This window comes from Giraffa tippelskirchi, chromosome 2 (genome assembly GCF_054371585.1).
Source record: "Giraffa tippelskirchi isolate mGirTip1 chromosome 2, T2T-mGirTip1v1.2.pri, whole genome shotgun sequence".
In the NCBI taxonomy this organism is placed as follows: Eukaryota; Metazoa; Chordata; class Mammalia; order Artiodactyla; family Giraffidae; genus Giraffa; species Giraffa tippelskirchi.
Window position 1 is genome coordinate 226,783,768 of NC_137276.1, and position 17,404 is coordinate 226,801,171.

Genomic DNA, 17,404 nt, shown 5'->3' on the forward strand with positions numbered 1-17,404 from the left:
ACCTACCTGCAATCTGAAAAACACTGACTTAAAACTTTTCTTAAATGGTGTGCCTCAATCCTTTCTAGCCCTTAGAGGTAGCTCAGTGGTAAAGAATCTGCCTGCTAATGCAGGAGACTCGGGTTTGAACCCTGGGTCAGGAAGATCCCTACAGAAAGAAATGGCAATCCACTCCAATATTCTTGCCTGGGAAATCCCACGGACAGAGGAAACTGGTGGGCTAGAGTCCATGGAGTCGCAAAGAGCTGGACATGACTTGGCGACTGAACACGCACAATCCTTTCTAAAGGACTCCATGGGAATCCTTAGATGTTGTTACCCTCAGAAGATAGTTAGTTAAAGTGTGGTTATGCAGGGAGCTTCTTGAAGTTCTTCTATTTGTGAATATGCCCTCTTAAACAATGAGGGAAGGAAAGAAAACAGTAAGAATCTTGTGTTGGTCACCATGACCTGATCCAGAAATGGTTTGGTTGTTGTTCTGCTAAACAAGATAAAGCAATTGAGTAAAGATCCATAGCCACCGCCTCCTCTACTACAACCACCTTTGCCTTTTAATAACTAGGACTTTGCAGTAAATGAATCATTGAGAAGGAAGCCCCACGTCTGTAGAAATACCCTTAGGGCGGATGGGAAGAAGTAGACCCTGCTTCAAGCTGAGTTGGACCTGATAGGAGATGCCTTGGCCACCCCCTGCACCCCTCCTAGCTGAGTTGTCCCTGACTCATCACTTTCACCTTTTGAACAAGCTACTGAGTATGGGGTGGTACAGAACCATCAGAACTGTTACCCAAGACAGATAACTAACACTGTAGCTTCTCCTGCCCTATCACCCCCAGGGAGAGGCCAGATCACAGTGGTACCACTTTGAGTTTGAGCATAGAGTGCAACGTGGGGACAGAGTCTGTTATCACTCCTTCCTTCTTTGTCAAATGAACTCATTAAAAATTTTGATGGTACATGTCCTTCAATACTTTGGCCACCTGATTCAAAGAACCAACTCACTGGAAAAGACCCTGATGCTGGGAAAGATTGAAGGCGGGAGGAGAAGGGGACAACAGAGGATGAGATGGTTGGATGGCATCACCGACTCAGTGGACATGAGTTTGAGTAAACACCAGGAGTTGGTGATGGACAGGAGGCCTGGCATGCTGCAGTCCATGGGATTGCAAAGAGTCAGACATGACTGAGCAACTGAACTGAACTAAACTGATCCTTCAATAAACTTTGAGAAGGGTTCCAAGACCACACAATGGGGAAAGGACAGCCTCTTTAAAAAAATGATATTGGGAAAACTTTATATCCACGAGCAAAAAATGAAGTTGGACACTTACCTTATACCATCTACTAACTCAAAATATATTAAAGACCTAATTGTAACACCTAAAACTGTAAAACTTCAAGAAGAAAACATAAGAGAAGAGCTTTACGACACTGAATTTGTCAGTGATATTTTTTGGATATGACACCAAAAGCACAAGCAACCAAAACAAAAATAGACAACACAGGTGACATGAAACTCAAAAATGGCTGCATATCAAAGGAGAAAATCAACAGATTGGAGGGCAACCCACAGAGAGAAAATTTGCATCTGTTAAGGGGTGAGTGTCCAGAACATGTAAGGAACCCCTACAACTCAAAAACAACAACAACAAAAAACTTGATTTAGAAATGGACAAAGGATGAGATACTTCTCAAACAAAGATGTACGAATGACAAACAAGCACATGAAAGATGCACATCGCCACCTATCCTTAGGGAAATGCAAATCAAAACCACAGTGTGATATCACCTCACAGCCATTAGGATGACTGCCATCAAAACAAAACAGAAAAACATTGGTGAGAATGTGGAGAAATTGGAACTCTGTGCACTAATGTTGGGAATGTGAAATGGTGCAGTTGCTATGGAAACCATAGAGATGTTTCTCAAAAAATTAGAACTACCATATGATCCAGTAATCCCACTTCTATGTATATATCCAAAAGAACTGAAAGCATGATCTCGGAGAGAGAATAGCACATCCATGTTCATTGCAGCATTATTTACAACCACTAAGACGTGGAAGCAACCCAAACGTCCAATGATGAGTGGATGGATAAAGAAAAAATATTTACATAGGATGCACCTCCTGACAGAGTAGTCTACCCTAAAAAAGAAATCCTGATCTGATCAAGCCTTAGAGCCAATTATCAACCTACAGGAAGTGCGGGGGACAAAGAAAAATCCTACACACCGATGCAATTAGCAAACTCCAGACTCTGAGCAAGTCTCCAAGACAAATGGTCTAGTTTCATTAAAAATCAAGTTCATCAGAAAAGGGAGAGTTCATCTATTCTCAATTTTGGTTTAAACAAGCAAACTTGAGAGAAATATGGGGAGAGGAAGAGGGAGTCACAGCATTTATGAGACAATTTAACAACTGAGGGATTCCCTGATACTCCAGTGGCTAAGAATCCACCATGCAATGCAAGGGACACCGGTTCAATCCCTGGTCTGGGAAGATCCCACATGCCACAACTAAGCCTGTGTGCCACAACTGCTGAGCCCGCATGCTGGAGCTACTGAAGCCTGCTTGCCCTAGAGCCTGGACTCTGCAACAGGAGAAGCCACTACAGTGAGAAGCCCCCACACCACAACTAGAGAGCAGTTTTTTAAAAGCATGTTTTAAAATAATAAAGATAATTGTGGTTTTTAAAAACTGGCACTAACTGCATTCTTATAATATGAATTATTAATTTATTTTGGATGAGATCATGAGATCATGGTTTCTAGTATTTCAAAGACATGCTGAAATGTTTGTAGATGAAATAAGACTGAAATGTTTACTGATGAAGTCATGTGGTATACCACGCCAGTATCCTTCCTGTGAGAACCCCATGAACAGTAGGAAAAGGCAAAAAGGTATGACACCAGAAGACAAGCCCCAAGGTCAGAAGGTGTCCAGTATGCTACTGGGGAAGAGCAGAGGGCAATTACTAATAACTCCAGAAAGAATGAAGCGGAAATGACATGTAACTGTGGATGTGTCTGGTGATGGAAGTAAAGTCTGATGCTGTAAAAAACAATATTGCACAGGAACCAGGAATGTTAGGTCCATGAATCAAGATAAATTGGACATGGTCAAGCAGGAAATGGCAAGAGTGAACATCAACATTTTAAGAATCAGTAAGATAAAATGGACTGGTATGGGTGAATTTAATTCAGAAGACCATTATATCTACTACTGTGGGCAAGAATCTCTTAGAAGAAATGGAGTAGCCCTCATAGTCAACAAAAATACAGAAATGCAGTACTTCAGTGTGATCTCAAAAACGACAGAATGATCTCGGTTCATTTCGGGGGCAAATCATTCAATATCACAGTAATCCAAGTCTATGCCCCAACCACTAATGCCGAAGAAGCTAAAGTTGAATGGTTCTATGATGACCTACAAGACCTTCTGGAACTAACAACAGAAGAAAATGTCCTTTTCATCACAGGGAACTGGAATGCAAAAGTAGGAAGACAAGAGACACCTGGAGTAACAGACAAGTTTGACCTTGGAGTATAAAATGAAGAGGGGCAAAAGCTAACAGAGTTTTATCAAGAGAACACATTGGCCATAGCAAACACCCTCTTCCAACAACATAAGAGACAGCTCTACACATGGCCATCATTAAATGGTCGATACCAAAGTCAGACTGATTATGTTCTTTGCAGCCGAAGATGGAGAAACTATACAGTCAGCAAAAACAAGACCAGGAGCTGACTGTGGCTCAGATCATCAGCTCCTTATTGCAAAATTTAGGCTTAAATTGAGGAAAGTAGGAGAAACCACTGGGCAATTCAGGTATGATCTAAATGAAATCCCTTACAATTACACAATAGAAGTGACAAATAGATTCAAGGGATTAGATCTGATAGAGTGCCTGAAAAACTATGGATGGAGGTTCATAACATTGTATAGGAGGCGGTGATTAAAACCATCTCCAAGGAAAAGAAATGCAAGAAGGCAAAGCAGTTGTCTGAGGAGGCCTTACAAATAGATGAGAAAAGAAGAAAATCAAAAAGCAAGGGAGAAAGGGAAAGATATACCCAACTGAATGCAGACTTTCAGAGAATAGCAAGAAGAGATAAGAAGGCCTTCTTCAACGAACAATGCAAGAAAGTCAAGAAAAGCAATAGAATGGGAAAGATTTTCTATTCTAGAAAATTGGAAATATCAAGGGAAATTTTCATGCAAGGATGGGTACAATAAAGGAGAGAAATGGTATGGACCTAATAGAAGCAGAAGAAATTAAGAAGAGGTGGCAAGAATATACAGAAGAACTGTACAAAAAGATCTTAATGACCTGTATAACCACGATGGTGTGGTCACTCACCTAAGCTAAACATCCTGGAGTGTGAAGTCAAGTGAGCCTTAGGAAGCATCACTACAAACAAAGCTAGTGGAGGTGATGGAATTCAGCTGAGCTATTTCAAATTTTGAAAGATGATAGGGTTAAAGTCCTGCACTCAATATGCCAGCAAATTTGGAAAACTCAGCAGTGGCCACAGGACTGGAAAATGTAAGTTTTCACTCCAATCCCAAAGAAGGGCAGTGCCAAAGAATGTTCAGACTACCAGACAATTGCACTCATTTCACATGCTAGTAAGGTTATGCTCAAAATCCTTCAAGTTAGTCTTCAACAGTATGTGAACTAAGAACTTTCAGATGTACACATTAGGTTTAAAAAGGCAGAGGAACAAGAGATCAAATTACCAACATTTGTTGGATCATTGAAAAAGCAAGAGAATTCCAGAAAAGCATCTACTTCTGCTTCATTGACTATGGGACAGCCTTTGACTGTATGGATCATAACAAATTGTGGAAAATTCTTCAAGAGATGAGAATACCAGACCACCTTACCTATCTCCTGAGAAACCTGTATGCAGGTCAAGAAGCAAGAGTTAGTATCTTACATGGAACAATGGACTGGTTCCAAATTGCGAAAGGAGTACAAGAAGGTTGTATATTGTCTCCTTGTGTATTTAACTTATTTGCAGTGTTGTTGGTGTTTAGTCATTAAGTCAGGTCCAACTCTTTGCAACCTCATGGACTGCAGCACGCCGGGCTTTCCTGTCCTCCACAGAGTACATCATGCAAAATCCTGGGCTGGATGAATCACAAACTGGAATTAAGATTGCTAGGAGAAATATCAACAATTTCAGATATGCCAATGATACCACCCTAGTGGCAGAAAGCAAAGAGGAACTAAAGAGCCTCTTGGTGAAGGTGAAAGAGGAGAGTGAAAAAGCTGGCTTAAAACTCAACATTCAAAAAACAGTCCCATTACTTCTTGGCAAATAGAAGGGGAATAGGTAGAAGCAGTGACGGGTTTTGTTCTCTTGGGCTCCAAAATCGCTGTGGATGGTGATTACAGCTGTGAAATTAAAACATGCTTGCTCCTTGGAAGAAAAGCTCCTAGGCAGCATATTAAAAAGCAAAGACATCACTTTGGCAACAAAGGTCCGTATAATCAAAGCTGTGGTTTTTCCAGTAGTCATGTACAGTTGTGAACTGAACCATAAAGAAGGCTGAGAGCCGAAGAATTGATGCTTTTAATTTGTGGTACTGGAGAAGTTCTTGAGAGTCCCTCAGACAGCAAGGAGATCAAACCAGTCAATCCTAAAGGAAATCAACCCTGAATATTCACTGGAAGAACTGAAGCTGAAGCAGACCCTTCAATACTTTGGCCACTTGATGCGAAGAGCTGACTAATTGGAAAAGACCCTGATGATGGGAAAGACTGAAGGCAAAGGAGAAGAGGGCAGCAGCAAATGAGACGGTTAGAGAGCATCACTGATTCTCAATGAACATGAATTTGAGCAAACTCCCGGAGATAGTGAAGGACAGGGAAGCCTGGTGTGCTGCAGTCCATGGGGTCACAAAGAATCGGACATGACTGATCAACTGGACAACAACAACAAGCTAACCTTCATCTAGGGGAGCTGATTCTACAAGAGGAAACAACTTTGACCTTGAGTCCTTGAAGCTGGGTGCGGTGGCAGAATTCAAAGAGGGTGCCCAAGATCCCCACCCCTGGTATAAAGATCCTACATGATCCCCAGGGCTGTGAGTATAATGGGTTTTACACTCGTGATTAAGAAGTTAGAGTATAGAACTCAGTTGACTTTGAGAGAGGGAGATTATCCTGATGGGTGTGACTTAGGAGCCCTTTAAAAGCTGAGCATTTTCTTTGGTTCATCACAGAAGAGGAAGTCAGATATTTGAAGCACTAAGATTTGACACACTGCTGCTAAAGGGTGGGAGCCCCATGGCTGGGAATTCAGGTGGCCTGTAGCCACTGGCTGACATTCAGCATGGAAATAAGGTGCAAGTCCTCCGTCCTATAGCTCAAGGAATGGGATTTGGCCAACAAGAACAACCTTCAAGGAGGGTTTTTTTCCACAGAGCCTCCCGACAAGCATTCAGTCCAGCCAACGCTCTGATTTTTCTACCTTATGATGTGTTGAGCAGAGCACCTCGCTGTGCCTACGTGGTGTGGTTAACAAACCTGCAGGCCTAGGAACTGGGAGAATTCATCTTAAATGACCACTGACTTACAGGATTTGAATACATATTTACCCAGAATGAGAAGTGTTCATTTGATTTTATTAAAATCATAACTGTATGGAAAATAATAGATGCGTGTAGATTTTTTTTTTAAAGAAAAGATTTGGCAAAATGAAACATTTGTCTTGCATATATGTTTTCCTCGGAAACTATACTGAAGTTTTACTCAAAAGCTTTCTTCCGTACTTGGACCTGTACCAGCTGGTATCTGCTTCCTGTAGTTCACATTTGATGATGATAACCATCAAGAGTAAATAAGTCAACTGAAGCCTGGGTCTTCCTAGTTCCATTGCTGTCTGTCATTTCAGGGAAAGGAAGTTGGAAAAAAAAAAAAAAGGCTGAGAGCATTCATTCACCCTATAAACCTTGATTGTGTACTGTATTACGCCCCACACCATGCTGGTCTCTTCATTACCGTGTTCAAGGATCATCAGCTCGAACTGCTTACAAATTCAGGACGTTTACTGCTTCTGCATTGTCCATTCAGTCTTCAACAATTATCATGGAGAAGTGTGGATTTCTCTGATTCTTTGTTGGTCTCTTGACCAGGCCTCTTGACCTCTTGTTGGCATGTTAACCCACTTCCTCAAATGTATACTGTCTTTTATTTCAAAAATTTCCCCTTGACTAAGCTTGCAGTTATCTAGTTACACTTCCTGTAAAGCAGGGAAGCTCATTTTTTTCAAGGGTGGGACTTAAGCAAAAACTCAACTGCCATAAGAACAAATAACCCACTGAATTCACTGTTCTCAAGCATGAGGATGGATAATTCAGAATATTATCAAGCCCTCCTTTCCGATGGGGCACAACATTCAGTTTTGCAATTAGGCACCAATCTGTGTGTCAGAGGAGCAGGAGCTTCAAGGTCCAGCAAACTGGTCCCAGATCTGCCACCAACCGACTAGATAAGCTTGGGTAAACCTCTGCCTGAAGCCCAAGAAATGCTTGCTAAGCATGAGTGAGCATTAATTACAACACAGGTATAACAAAACATGTCATACAGTACTTAACAAAATTTGGCAAGTCGCACCATGTCACATGGATGAGCTAAGATAAGCAGTTACTGAGATAAGCAGTTACTGAGCTAAGGAGTGATGCAAGTACGGTTCTTTGGACAATTCATGGTTGCAGATTATCTAGAAGATTCTAGAGTTGTGTGCCTCAGATACAGTACCTTTTTTTTTCAGAAGTTGTCTGTAATGAAATGAAAGATACTGATGCTGACTTAAAACCAGATCAACCTTCCCACCCCCTCAGGCTTCCCCATCACAATAAATAGCAACTCCCTTCTCCCATTTTTCGAGGTCAAAGAATTTGTGCTGCTCTTGACTCCTGGCTTACATCCTATCTGTTGGGAGATTCCACTAAAACATCTCGAATCTGACTACTTTCACCCACTCCGTGACTACTGCCTTATCTTAGCCACCATCATCTCCTGGAAAATGATTGCATTGCTTCCTGGCTGATCTTCCTTCCTCCTTCAGCCCTTTCCCCTTTTCCATCATTTTAGGTAACTATTCAGCATTGTCAGCCAATCACGCTGCTCACTGTCTCCACGCCCTCCTGTGGCTTCCTTCTTACTGTAAAATCTCAAAGCCTTCAGTGATCTCCAGGGCACTTCATCAGCACTCTGACATCACCTCCCCTTGACCCTCCACTCCAGACACATCAGCCTTCTGCTGCTCCTCCGGTACCGTAGGCCTGCCCCTGCCTCGGGGCCTTTGCACTTGCCAACTGCTCTACCTAGTTCTTCTCTTCTACCATACTTAGCTCCATGACTCATATGTTCAATAAGTTTTGACTTAAGTATTATGTTTTCAGAGAGGCCTGTTCTGCTCACTGTCCTTAAATTGTGCCCCCCTGACCCTGCACACACACATACATACCACATATCTCCTTAATCCCCTTCCCTGACTTATTTTTTCTCTTTAGGAAAAAAAAAAATCATTTTTTATCTCTTGAATATTTTCTGTCTCTCCACTAGAATGTAAGTTCTAGTAGGGGAGAACTTTTGTGCTTTTTTTTTTTCTTTTAATCTTGATCACTGCAAAAGAGATTAGAAAATATTTGGCACATCTACCCAGTAGATGCTCAAGAATCACTTACAGGTAAATGATGAATGAACAGATAAATGATTTATTCACTAAATTACTAAGTGTTAAGAAAAACTGAAAGTGTTAAGCCCTATTCGTTGACTTAACCTGAAGTGACTTGTAAGAGGGGAAATCAGGCAGAGGAGCTCAGCCTTCTTTATAGATTTCACTTTACCCTACACCTTTGAAAACTTGAGCAAACGCAAGCAGCCACGGCTGCTGTCATTCTCCAGACATCATCACTCTGACAAGAATGTTAAGTTAAACCCTTAATGAGCTCAGAGGATTGAAAATTAAAATCTGACTTTCCAGTTTGGATGTTGTGGACTGGAGTCTTTATGTCTCCTGAAAATTCATCTGTTGAAACCCTACCCGCCACAGTGCTTTTAGAAGGGGGAGCTTTGGGGAGGTGATTAGGATTAGATGCGGTCTCGAGGGTGGAGCTCTCACGAGTAGGATCGGTGCCCCTGTAAAGGTCATCAGAGAGCTCGCTTCACGTCTGTGCTCTCATCAGAGTGAGGACAAAAGAGGAAGTCACCAATCTGCAACCCGAAAGAGGGCTTCCACCAAAAACCAACCCTGCCTACACCCTGATCTGACTTCCAGCCTCCAAAACCGTGAGAAGTAAATTTTGTCTATTAGCCACCCGTCTGTGGTGGTGTGCTGTATCAGCCCAAACTGACAAAGACACTGGGTGAATTTCTTATTTTCAATTGAATGTCTTAAGAGGAAAAACAATTTTTAAAAGTTTAAAGGAAGTTAGTCAAATAGACTAGCTTTCCATGGGCTTAACTGTGTTTCTCCTCATCTCCTGTGAATTTAGATGTTGAAGCCGTAACACCCAGCAGCTCAGAATGACTCTCTTTGGAGACAGAGCCTTTGAAGAGGTAATTGAGGTAAAGTCAAGTCATTAGGGTAGGCCCTAATCTCACACAACTACTGTCTTCATGAGAAAAGAAAGACTGGGACACATCTAGAAAATACTTTCACAGAAACATCTAGAACAGTGACCAAATATCTGGGTGCCACAGCCGAGCTAGGTTGACACACAAAATGAACCGTTCAGTTGCAACAGAGCAGAAGAACGTTATAGTCCTTGCCCTCCCCCACACCACCGCCCCCACCGTGTCCTCTGCCTGCCTTTTGTCTGTGGAAAACTTGAGTCAACGAAAAAGTTTGGTCAGAGAAATGAGAACTGCAGAATCAAAGAAAAACAGTCAAAGGAGACTAAATAATAATAATATAGTCATTAAGCATACTCGAGGACCTTTAGTTCCTTCTCAATGACTGTAGACAATATTCTGAGCCATATCCTGTGAGCTGCCTTATAGATACCAAAACACCAGGTGGAGAAGCTAACTGCATGACGACCAGACTGTGCCCAGGATACGAGCTGCCACAATTCTGAGAACTGACCACAAAGAAATGGGAACAAGTGCACCCTGGAACTGAAGATTAACTCTACCTAAAACAAGCAGATGCTGGCGAGACCGCTGATGACCAATTTAAAGATGACTGTTAGAGACGACTGTGCTGTTTCTGCACGTAGCCCCTGCCCCTTCTGTCTATAAGAGCTCTCGCTTCCTGCCTGTCAGGATGGGGGAGTGAGCGTTTGAACAGATGTTCCCCCCTCACCATTGCCAGCATCTGAAACAAAGCAAACCTTCCTTTCCACCAACCTGGCCTGTTTATTGGCTTTTGAGCAGTGAGCAGGCAGACCCACCACACATGTAACTTCCGGTAACAACGTGATGCTTGATGAATTTTTTCAGATTTATTTTTGGCTGCAGTGCATCTTCATTACTGCAGGCGGGCTTTCTCTCACTGGCTTCTCTCTAGTTGTGGTAAGTGGGCTTCTCATTGTGGTGGATTCTCTTATTGAGGCACGTAACTTTCTCTTTCTCAGTTGCCCGGCAGTATGTGGAATCTTCCCAGTACAGGGATCAAACCTGTGTCCCCTGCATTGGCAAGTGGATTCTTAACCACTGGATCACCAAGGAAGTCCTTAATAAATTATTTAATAGTTGACTGACTCATTAAATGAGTTCAGTTGGCTTAGTTTAAGGCATAGTCACTGAAAGAAAAAATACTACTTTAAAATACTTTCAAATTTCAGGGTTGTTTTTTTTTTAAAGTAGACATCCATATTTTCTCTAATGCTAATTGTACTTAAGATATTTTAAAGATTCAACCAAAAACAAGCAAATATTTTGGACTGTGGTAGTGGTTGCCCAACTCTATAAAATTATAAAGAATTATTGAACTGTAATGGATGTTTAATAAGAAAAGAACTGTTAGTCATGTAAAAGCATTTCTGTTTCAAGAAAAACATCCAAACAAGAGAATTCCAGGGCTGAGACAAAACTAGACTCCACAGTATTTCAACATAATTAGGATAAAATCTTGGGGATACTTGAAAATTAGTACCATGAACAAAATTCTGACAGGCACAGCAAATAATAATTTAAAAAAGCTTTTTTTCTGTTTACAGAAGAAAAACTTTTTTTGTTATAAATTTGAATGACACTGAAAATGTCCACTGCTTTAGGATAAAGAGACTAACAAGCATCTTTTAGATTTAACCACAAGAAGTCATGGGTCTCCTGGAAATGGCTAGGGACCATCCTGTCTGCCCCCTTTAATCCCATCTGGGAGCCCTAGAAGCAATGACTACGAAAAAGGAACCTCTGAAAACTTCAACTCCCAGCAGCATGAGCCATGGATTGTTGAGATTCCAGATTTTCTATAAAGGTGACACAGTTCAGTTCAGTTGCTCAGTCGTGTCCAACTCTTCGAGATCCCATGGACTGTAGCACGCCAGGCCTCCCCATCCATCACCAACTCCCAGAGTTTACTCAAACTCGTGTCCATTGAGTTGGTGATGCCATCCAACCATCTCATCCTCTGTCGTCCCCTTCTCCTCCCGCCTTCAATCTTTCCCAGCATCAGGGTCTTTTCAAACGAGTCAGCTCTTCATATCAGGTGGCCAAAGTATTGGAGTTTCAGCTTCAACATCAGTCCTTCCAATGAATATTCAGGACTGATTTCCTTTAGGATGGACTGGTTGGATCTCCTTGCAGTCCAAGGGATTCTCAAGAGTCTTCTCCAATACCACAGCTTGAAAGCATCAATGCTTTGGTGCTCAGCTTCCTTTATAGTCCAACTCTCACATCCATACATGACTGCTGGAAAAATAAAGGGGACACAGTAGACACAAACACACATACACACAGTGTGGAGCCTAGGACATTCTAGAGATGCTGGTAAATGGGAAAGTGACTTGTCTTCATATATTTATCACTATCACTGATTCAATGGACATGAACTCGGGCAAACTCCGGGAGATGGCAAGGGACAGGGAAGCCTGGCGTGCAGCAGTCCATGGGGTCACAATGAGTCAGACACGACTTGGTGACTGAACAAACAAACAAACATTTATCTTTTATCCAGTCACTTTGGCAAGCTAACAGACGCTAGCAAAACTTTGAGCTGAGTCTCCTGAGTGTTCCAGAACAGTGGCTCTCAAAGTATAGCCCCAGAAACCCTTTCAGGAGATCGGCAAAGTCAAAGGTATTTTCAAAATAATAACCAAGAGGTTATTTGCCTCTTTCACTTTCATTCCCTCATGAGTGTGAAGTGGAATTTCCCACCAACTGCGTTACGTGTGACAGCCGACCTGCTGTGTGCAGGGCTACCATAAGGACCCAGCTACGTCCACCAGGCCTGAAGTTAAAGAGATCTGTGAAGCTACGAAAGAGTAGCACTATTCTTACCAAATGCTTTTTGTTTGGGAAAATATAATAATTTTTCATAAGAATTTGTTGCATTCACATGTAATTGGTTTTTTCCTACTTCTGAGTGACTTGATAAGTAATTTTTGTTATTTATTTATTTTTGGCTGCGCTGGGTCTTTGTTGCCGAGTAAGGGTTTTCCTCCAGTTGCGGTGAGCAGGGGCTACTCTTCCTCATGGTATGTAGACTTCTCATTGCGGTGCCTCCTGCTGTTGAGAAGCACAGGCTCTAGGCCCAGGGGCTTCAGTAGTTGCAACTCGTAGGCTTAGTTGCTCTGCCTCAGGTGCGACCTTCCCGGACCAGTGATTGAACCTGTGTCCCCCACATTGGCAGGCAGATTCTTAACTGCTGGACTGCCAGGGAAGTCCCGGTAAGTAAATATTTTGAAGTTGTTTTTTCCCAGTCTTAATTTCTAATATAATAAATAACCATCATATTCTAGAAAAGGTATTATACTGTATGCAAATAATGGTGATTTAATATTCTTATTTCTAGCAATTACACTTCTTTTTTAGTTTTTGTCATTGTTAACCAGAACCTCCAGAGCATGATGAGGCTTCCCAAGTGGTGCTAGTGGTAAAAAAACCAAAAACCCCGTCTGTCAATGCAGGAGACATAAGAGACGCGGGTTCGATTCCTGGGTTGGGAAGATCCCCTGGAGGAGGGCATGGCAACCCACTCCAGTATTCTTGCCTGGAAAACCCCCATGGACAGAGGAGCCTGGTGGGCTACAATCCACAGGGTCACAAAGGGCTGGACATGACTGAAGTGAGTTAGCAAGCATGTACACATGCCGGGGCAGTGGCCATGAGAGAGTGGAGAGCCAATTTCATTCCTGGATGAAACAAAAAGGCTTCTAATGTTTCTGAAAATCTGGTTGTATTTTGTAAGCCAAGCCCTGTTCTGGGAAGTGTTGACAGGAGTTCTAAAAAGACAACAGCTTGGGATGCACTGCTCTGGTGTTCTGAAATTTTCTCAAGGGAAAGATTTTTCTTTTGGTATCAAAAAAAAAAAACAAACAGCCTTTGATTGCTAGTTCTTGTGTGATTTTCAGCAAATCTTTATACTTCCATGAACCTCAGTTTTTCTCCTCTATAAATGAATAGATTATATCAGTGCTTCCAAGTCATAGTTGGTTGACATTAAAATTTTCTGTGAAATCAATGAAGGAAAGCTTTCTTCATAGAAGAATTCCAGCCAACAAAAGCAGAATGAGTGAAGGAATCAGACAATTAGCATTATTGCAACTCCCAGTGATATAACTGACTCAGGAAAGGCTCATCAATGTTTGTTAAAACCATTCAGTGATAAGTCAGGGACTGTAGTATTTGCACAGTGACAACATACTACTCCACTGACTGCTTAGTAATTGCAATGTGGCAAATGGATCTTTACAGTGGACAGATCTAGCTGTCAAGTCACTGCCTGAACTGAGTGGTCACTCGAATTGAGATACACAAACATCCTGGGAGAACTGATGTGATGTATAAGTATGAGGGCTTCCCTGGTAGCTCAGCTGGTAAAGAATCTGCCTGCAATGCAGGAGACCTGGGTTTGATCCCTGGGTTGGGAAGATCCCCTGGAGAAGGAAAGGGCTACCCACTCCAGTATTCTGGCCTGGAGAATTCCATGGACTATATAGTCCATGGGGTTGTAAATGGTCAGACACAACTGAGCGAGTTTCACTTTCACTGTAAGTATGAAATATTCTTTCCCAAATGTTGAACTTGAACCTACGTGAACCTTTACACAAGATACATGCTAAGTCACTTCAGTTGTGCCTGACTCTTTGCAACCCTATGGACTGTAGCCTGCCAGACTCCTCTGTCCATGGGGTTCTCCAGGCAAGAATACTGGAGTGGGTAGCCCTTTCCTTCTCCAGGGGATCTTCCCAATCCAGGGATCGAACCCAGGTCTCCTGCATTACGGGCAGATTCTTTACCAGCTGAGCCACCAGGGAAGCCCTTAGACAAGAGGCAGATCCCAAATGTTTGGGGGCATAAAACTCATAGAATCCTGAGAGTCTGTTTTTAAGAAAAAGAAAACAAAATTAGATGCAAAAGTGAATGTTTGTGTACAATGAGAAAATAAAATTACAAGTTACAGATCTCAAAAAGGAATCAAATATCCTGGATATCACAAAACCCCAGAAAATAATACCAAATTTGTATTAATCAACTGCTGGAGACATCTCTGTAATATTTACTTTTCCCCTCTGTTTTTGCCTGCATGCTCTTTGATATATTATGTAATATTTTCTGCAGAAAAAGGGTTCTTTTCCTGGCTGAAGAGTCAAAGGTGTGGGTCCCCACCACTCACCTCAATTGACTCAGACTTGGGGGACAAGCCTGGGTGTGGCCAGTGTTGAAACAGTCCCAGAGATCTCTAAGGCATGGGCAGAACTCAGAACCCTGAGCCGGGCTGCCTCTAGGCCTCCCACGCCCCCAGTGATAACTCGCTCTAACTCACACAACAGGATGGCAAACAGAAGCTTGGCGAGAGACAGGAAACTGAAACCTCAGGGCCACCAGCAGCTCCGTGACCCAGGAAGCCCACATTTGAGCAAAAGAGACTAAGGGTACTGAGAGCACGTGGGCCATGTTGTCCTCGCTCTGGCTGGGTCTGCCTGAACTCACCCTCCTCACCATCCCCAGACCTCAGAGACTCCCTCACGAAGCGCTGCTCTTGGCTTTCCTGCTGGCCCAGTGATGAAGACACTGCCTTGCCGTGCAGGGGACACGGGCTCCAGAGCCCACAAGCCACGACCACAGAATCCGCACGCTGCGCTTACGGAAGCCCGCGTGCCTAGGGCCTGTGGTCTGCAACAGTGAGAAGCCCACACACTTCCATGAAGAGTAGCCCCTGCTTGGTGCAGCTGGAAAAAGTCTGCCTCCAGTAAGGAAGACCCAGCACAGACAAAAAATAAAAATAAGGACTTCAATCTATAAAGAAGCAACAGTAACTAAGAGCTGGTCTTGAAGCATAAACAGAGACCAGAGATGATGTCACCACAGGGGGTAAACAGCATGGCCCTAGAGGGCAAACCAGGGGGATGTGTGAACCCCAAGTTGATCTTCTGAACCCCCACGACGTCCCTTCCCATCTGCTTTCCTCCCATCCCCTGGCCTCTCTGCTTTGTGCATGGATTTCCCTAGCTTGTACGTTTCATACGAAGAGAATCATACATGTGACCTGTGACTAGTCTCTTTCATTTAACGCAAGGTTGTCAAGGCCCATACACGTTGTAATATATGAGCCCTTGGGATCTTCCCTGACCAGGGATCAAACGTGTGTCCCCTGTACTGGGGGTGTAGAGTTTTAACCACTGGACCACTAGGAAAGTCCTTTTTTTTTTTTTTTAATTGCTGAAAAGTTTTCCCTACGTGGATAGACCAGAATTTGTTTATCCACTCATAAGCTGATGGATATTTGAGCTGTTCCCACTTTGGGGCTGTGACAAAGAGTATGTTAGTGCCCACTCTCTATTCACACGCAGCCACTTCCCAGACACACAATGCACCAGTGGCCCATGTCCCTCACAGGCTGACCCAGACGGATGCTCCTCCCAAAGGACTTAGGCTCTGGAACCACCATTCAGATCGCCTGAGTCCTGACCTCTTCAGACCCCTGGCCCTTATGGTGAATCAGGGCCCCCAATGTTGTTTCTTCCATCAGCCTCAGTCCAGCCTCCACGCATCAGAGAGGCTCCAATAACACTGGACTTCAAAGCAAAACAGTAGAGAGTCCCAGTCACTCTATCTCAGAGTCTCCTCGGCATCGCTTATAAATTTGCATCTCCCGGGTTGAGGCACCTCTGAATTTCCCCCACTGACTGCATCTAAGTCCCAGATCCTTGTCCAGCCTGAAGGGTCCCATCAGGCTCCCCACCCCCCCACTACCATCAGCATAATCCATGGGAGGTTGCCTTGCCTCTCTGTCCCCCCTTTCATCCTGGTTCCAAAGTGGACCTCAGAAAAAAATTCCAGTTTCCATTATGAAAGGAGAAGTTAGTCCAGCCTATAATCTAGTGCTGGTCGAGGTTCACTAGCTTTGAGATGCAGACTTCCGGGAATTCCCCAGTGGTTCAGTGGTAAGGACTCTGTGCTCTCACTGCCGAAGGCCCAGGTTCAGTCTCTGGTCAGGGAACTAAGACCCCACCAGCAACACAGCCAAAAAAAAGAAAAAATCCTGCCCTGGTCCATGGGAGCCCTGTAATATGTCTCTGTAATGTGACCATCATGACTTGGGAGAAGGCCATTTCAGGGTGAGAGAAGTTGGGACTGTCCCCCAAAATTGGAGCGATTATACCCTTGACTTCTGCAAAGCATGGAGCAGAGCGCAAGATAGGGCAAACCTCCTCACCCCAGTTTCAGAGCTGGAAGTCCCTCATCCGAGGAAACGCTCCATCCCAGCTTAGCCAGGACCATGGGTCCCCCTGCAGAGCCTGGTACATTTCAGTCACAATGTCAGCTAAAGACTGAGGTGCAGTTAAGCTCTAGGAAGATGCACCCATCCACGCTGAGGGGAGGACAGCAGGAAATCAGCTGGGGTCGTGGCGGGGCCAGGTGGTTAACCAGCCCAATCACTGTGAGGATCCTCATTTCAGAGATCAGCAAACTGTGGGCTGGGGTGACTTGTCCACATAGCAAGGCTGTTGTTTAATCCCTAAGTCATGGCCAACTCTTTGCAACCCCATGGACTGCAGCACACCAGGCTTCCCTGTCCATCACCAACTCCTGGAGTTTACCCAAATTCATGTCCATCGAGTCGGTGATGCCATCCAACCATCTCATCCTCTGTCATCCCCTTCTCCTCCTGCCCTCAATCTTTCCCAGCATCAGGGTCTTTTCAAATGACTCAGTTCTTCACATCAGGTGACCAAATTATTGGAGTTTCAGCTTCAATATCAGTCCTTCCAATGAGT

General features: G+C 43.5%; 1 long non-coding RNA gene across 1 annotated transcript; it reads left to right on the plus strand.

The window, feature by feature from the left end:
- The first annotated feature begins 10,470 nt into the window (after positions 1 to 10,470).
- Positions 10,471 to 15,676, plus strand: LOC145539675 (uncharacterized). The gene is made up of 4 exons (XR_014077896.1): positions 10,471 to 10,532; positions 12,615 to 12,658; positions 12,764 to 12,850; positions 14,745 to 15,676. It is a non-coding gene; the product is annotated as an uncharacterized LOC145539675 (long non-coding RNA).
- Positions 15,677 to 17,404: the final 1,728 nt, after the last annotated feature.